The sequence below is a fragment of the Mustela nivalis genome (assembly GCF_964662115.1).
Source record: "Mustela nivalis genome assembly, chromosome: 18".
NCBI classification, from domain to species: Eukaryota; Metazoa; Chordata; class Mammalia; order Carnivora; family Mustelidae; genus Mustela; species Mustela nivalis.
In genome coordinates this window covers 56357749-56363228 of record NC_139037.1, presented here as the reverse complement: position 1 = coordinate 56363228, position 5480 = coordinate 56357749, and the positions used below count along the sequence as shown (strand labels likewise).

The window sequence follows — 5480 nt, the reverse complement described above, 5'->3', positions numbered from 1 at the left end:
AGTCACCCAAATCATATCTAACACAGAAAATAAGTCATGCTAGGTCCTTTCAAAATCACAGACTCTTAGAATTCTTTTTTTTTTTTTTTTTTAATAAGAGGCCCCGCGGGCGGAGTGGTTAGCCCACAGGCTTCAGGACGCCTGTCTGAATGGAGACCCACGCTCTCCAGCTGTGTGACCCTGGGCCGGCGCAAGGTCACCACTCTGGGCCTCAGTCTCCTCATCCCGGAAATGGGGACAGCGATTGCACTTCCTTAGTCCTAAGGGTGAACCAGGTGTGTCGGTGTGGAGCCCCTCAGAGCCTGACCCCCAGGGTGCAGCAGCTAACTTCCACCCCGACTCTGCTCTACTTACCATCTCCTGTCACCTCAAAGTCTAAACCAAGTGCTCATTTGCTCGGCCCTTTGTGGGCCCCCCCCCCACACTAGGAAGCCAGCTCCTGAGGACAGGGGTCTTCGCCTCGCTCACAGACCTGCCCAGAGCGCAGACTGCGGACCTTATAGCTACCCGGGCCAAGTGAATGAGGCTCAGCTGCCTCTTGTACCCTGGGCACTTGTGACACGCCCAAGGCTGCCAGGGCTGAGGTTCAAGCCAATAATGAAATAATGACTGAGAGAATTCCAAGGAGGGGACGAGGAAGGAGCAGCAGGTAGTCTGAAGTGGGGTGCCTCGGTTTAGCTGCCCCTGAATCTTTGCCAAGGGGACTCCGAGCAGGGGAAGGTGATCCAGGGCAAAGGGAGCGCCTAGGTCGGAGGTGCAGAAGGGGGACTGAGCTATTTGCTACAGACAAGGGTCCAAACCCAAGCAACTTACAGTTTGCACTGAGCTCCACGGCAGCTCGGGAACAAAACAGCAGGATTGGCAGCTCTTGGAGTTGGCAACTGACCCGTGAGTGAGATTTGAACCATGTGCACCTTGTTGCGGAGGGTGAGGGTGTCTGTGGATCACAGGCCTCACAGGGCCTCAGTTTCCGTGTTTGCATTAGGAGGTTCCAGAGGCCGCCGTGTTAGGAGGTGCATATATGAGGGGCTCCTGGGTGGCCCTGTAGGTATAGCCCCGGACTCCTGATTTAGCTCAGGTCAGGAGCCCCACGAAGTTTCGCTGCTGGAGTCTGCTCGTCCCTCTCCCTCTGCCCCGCCCCTGCCTCTCCCTCACAGGCATGCTCTCTCTAATAAAATTTTGAAAAAAAAAAAAAGATGAGTATGTGAGTGAGTGGTGTTTGGAGGTGGGCTCTGGGGGTCTCACCCTTCCAAGCTCAGGTCTGTTCAGTCCTGAGAGTGAGTATCACAGAGCAAATGAGGATTTGAACCCAGGTAGGTTGGGGCTAGAGTCTGGTTCATGACCTCCCTGCTGTGCAGCCTGGTGGTCTGTTGGCCACACATGAGAATTTTCAAGGACACCCCGGGGTTGCTGCATTTGTGTCCCATGGGACAAACGAAAAAAGTCATCTTGGAGCCACTGTGTGGAAGACTGATGCAAAAGGGGCCATTTTTCTTCATCCTCCCCATCTCTTGCGCTGTGAATTTGCAGGCTCCCGTCCCCACCCTGTAAGGGGTGGAGTCTCTGCCTCCTCCCTTGAATCTGGCTGGCCTTGAGATCTGTGACCAAGAGGATGCAGCTCAGAGAACCAGGAGTCAGACCTGAGCTGGGACCTCCGGAGGCCTTGGGCCCTTCTGTTCCTTCTTGAGGGCCAGCTGAGCCTCTGTGTGAATGAACAGGACAACCTCCTGTTGCCCCTGCTGCCGGCCAGCAAAGCCCTCTTGCTGACCCATCTCTGGCCACAGATACACAGCAGAGCCCTGTTGAAGTCACATGAACTGCCCAGCAGAGCCTAGTTATGCCAACCCATAGCATAACGAGCTAAAAAAGAGTTGGCCTTGTGAACCACAAAGCTTTGGGATGGTCTGTTACACAGCAATAGCTAATTGATACAGAGTGCCTGGGGACAGTGGGGATAAAGAGTATCAATTATTAGGACACCTGGGAGGCTCAGTCAGTTAAGTGTCTGCCTTCGACTCAGGTCATGATCTCGGGGTCCTGGATGGAGCCTCACATCGGGCTCCCTGCTCAGCGGGGAGTCTGCCTCTCCCTCTAACCTTCCCCCTGCTTGTTTTCTCACTCTGACAAATAAAATCTTTTAAAGAAAAGAGTATCAATTATTATAATTGGTGGTTCATGAGCTTCAAATCGATGAGAATTTGAATCTCGAAAGAGACACAAGAACTCAGATTGGCGGCTTTTTGTTTTTAAAGATTTTATCATTAAAAAAAAAGTAGAAGACGTCCGTGAAGGGAGGTAGGGGAGAGAAGGGGCGGGGAGTGGGCTGGCAGGACGAGGGGACCTCTTCCAAATGTCGGATCCGGCTGACCCTCCTTCCCTGACCTCCGCAGCCCACTGCCAGTCCCTTCTCGAGCCTGGAGGCAGGGGACCCCCCACCAGCCACCATCTTCTTAAGACCCGGGACTGGGATCTCAGTTTGGGCTCCAGGCAGAGGTGATGGCAGAAGTGGGGCACAGGGCCTAGGGGCCTTGTCTTTGTCCTTGAGAGACCCTCGAGTGGGTGCTCAGGCCCCCATGTCCCGGTGGGGCCCCAGGGAGGTAGGCATTGCATTGGGGACCTTAGGAGGTGGGGTCCTGAAGTCAGGGGGCCAGGCGAGGACCGGAACCAGGTGAGAGCTTAGTGGTCACAGTCTGGAGGCTGGGGTCTGTGGAGAGGGGATGAGAGGCCAAGTCAGAAAGTGGGGAGGGGTTTGGTCCCACATCAGCCCCACAGTGAGAGGAGTGCAGAGGGAGGCAGGGCGGGAAGGACGAGGAATAGGAATAGAGGCAACAGAGAGAGAGATGGAAAAACAGATAAGACTCTTAAAACCAAGAAAGAGAAAAGAAGACAAGGAGAGAGACTGGGAAACCCCTCCACCTCTTTTGAGGTCCCGTGACACTCAGACCAGGCCACACCCATCCTTGGTTGTTTGGGGCAGAGCTGAGATCCCTACCGACCTGCCAGGCCCTGGACAAATGTCCACCTCTCCTTCCCAGGCTCCATGCCTAAGCTCTCTTGGGTCTCCACTCCCATCTCCCAGCCTTTTTGTTGGCCCCAAGTTCACTACTTGCCAGCCTGCCTGCTGATGCCAGCCCAGGCCAGTCCTCCTTCCCCCTCATCGGTCTGGAGGCAGTGGTGATGGGGGCATAGGGCTGTCTCATAGCCTTGAGTTTACTAAGTGCACTGGGCCTTTGCATATGCTATTCCCTCCTTTCCTGCATCACACCTTCCGTTCTCCTGGTCTCAGCTCCCAAGTCCCCTCTTCCAGGAAGTCTTCCCTGAAGCCTCCCAGCCTGGGTCTGATACTCCCTCTGGGCTCCTCCAGTTCCTGGGTTCCCTCATCCCAGCCCTGTCCACTTTGGGCATCATTGTCTGAAGACACTCTCCCCCACTGGACAATAAGCCCTGTGAGGGCAGGGCTGGGCTGTTGTGGTCACTGCTGTGTCCCCAGCACTACCCAGCCCAGGGCCAGGCACACAAGTACTCAGGGAATGTGCATTAAATAAGGGAGTGTAGAGGTGCTGAACTGAAGATTTTGGACTTCACCACAGGGCACTAGGGAGCCACAGAAGAGTTTTAACTCGGAATCAGTCAAGGTCTGATTCGTGTTGTAGAAATTGCAGGCAGTTCCTGAACCCTGGGCCTTTGCACACACTATTCCCTCTACTTTTCTGAGCTCAGTGAACCTATACAAGTGAAGTTTTCTTTCTGAGCATCAATTTTTCTCATCTGTAACACAAAAATAATAATTTCTCCCTCTTGGGGTTTTTTTATGAAGACTAAGTGGGAAGATGCTCTGAAGTCTTAAGACCTGGGAGAGTGAAAGAATGTACCCTACTCTCTTGCCCCTCCCTCTTCTCCCCAGTGGACTCCTATTCATCCTTCAATGCCCTACCTAGAAGTTACTTCCTCTCTGAAGTCTTTCCTGCTATCTCAGGGACAGGGGACGTCTCCCTCCTCCAAGCAAGCTCTGTATTGTTCCACCTCTTGCTCTGGACCATCATTCCTTTCTGATGTTCACTTCCTCCAAAGCTCAAATTTTCTCAAGAGCAGGACCCTGTTTGAGACTGGTCAGGATCCGGAAAAGGGCTTCATGTCCGCCGGAGGTGTGTGAACAGATGGGTGTGCGGTTGACTGGGTGGGCAGGTGGGCGGGTGAAGCTTTGGAGGGGGCGGATCAGTGTGGATGGGGGTGGAAGACTGGGTTGATGTATTTGCTGGATGCAGGACCGGTGGTGGACGGAGGCATGGGTGGCTCACGGGTGGGTGGCTGGATCGGTGCGGAGGTGGACGGCTGACCAGGTGGGTGGGCGGGCAGATGACTACGGATTGAGTGGATGTGTGTTTGCATGGAGAGTGGGTAAGTGGATGACTGATGGATGGACACACGTACAGACAAATGAATGAGTGGGTGGGTGGGTAAACCATCTTCCCACTGAGCCCTGCAGACCCACGAGGACCCCCTCCAGGTGGGTGCAGTATTGGAATCTGGAGGCCTTACAGAGCTTTGAGATCTACATAACCCCCAACCCAGAACCCTGAGACATAGGACACTCACATTTGTCCTGAATCTATAGATAATGCCACTCTCCTTCTAAGTTCAAACTCATTCCCATCGACCCTGGAAGAGAAAAGAGGAGGGTTGTGCGTCTTCCCCAACTTTCCCATATGCCCCAAATCCCTCCCACCGTCTCCCTCCCCAGGGGATCCCACTATCAAGACAGACTGAGTCATCATTTAAGAAAGTACTAGACCTGGGATGCCTGGGTGGCTCAGTCCACTGAGCCTCTGATTCTTGGTTTCAGCTCAGGTCCTGATCTCAGGGTTGTGAGATCAAGCCCCACGGTGGGCTCTGTGCTCCTTGCAGGGTCCATCTGTCCCTCTTCCTCTGGTGCTCCATCCCTACCCCACCCCCACCCTGCGTGCGAGCGTTTGTGTGTGTGTGTGTGTGTGTGTGTGTGTGTGTACACATGCATGCGTGTGTGCGCTCTCTCAAATAAAATAAATAAATAAAATCTTTTTTAAAAAGGTACTAGTCCTTTAAGTAGAACCTTCCAGTGGATGGGCGGAGCCTGGAAGAAACAAGCTCAGCTAAGAAGTGGGCTCCAGGAAATCTGTGATGGTCCCCCCAGCTCCACTGTTATGCAAATGAATTACTGCATCATTCTTGAACTGGATCCCAGAAGGTGGAGCATCTTCGTTGAGAGGAGGGGCCTGGTGTGCTGGGGGCAGGGTTAGTTAAGGGGCGGGGACTTACCTGGAGGCCTGACAGTCAGGTGCGGCTGAGCTTCCGTGTAGCCCCCCATGGGCTGGCCCTCTGGGCTGAAGGCTGCACTCTGCCCTGGGAAGGAGGTTGAGGGGTGCAGGCTGAGCCCCGGGATATGCGGGCCCCAGCTTTGATACTCCCCGGGGAACATTAGGCCCTCTCTCCCCGTTTTCTCC

General features: G+C 54.2%; 1 long non-coding RNA gene across 1 annotated transcript; it reads right to left on the bottom strand.

The window, feature by feature from the left end:
- Positions 1-2237: 2237 nt before the first annotated feature.
- LOC309852279 lies at positions 2238-5391 on the bottom strand. Its single transcript, XR_014305152.1, has 3 exons — positions 5296-5391; positions 4597-4659; positions 2238-2704 (listed from the first exon to the last, which is right to left on the bottom strand). It is a non-coding gene; the product is annotated as an uncharacterized lncRNA (long non-coding RNA).
- Between the last annotated feature and the right edge of the window lie 89 nt (positions 5392-5480).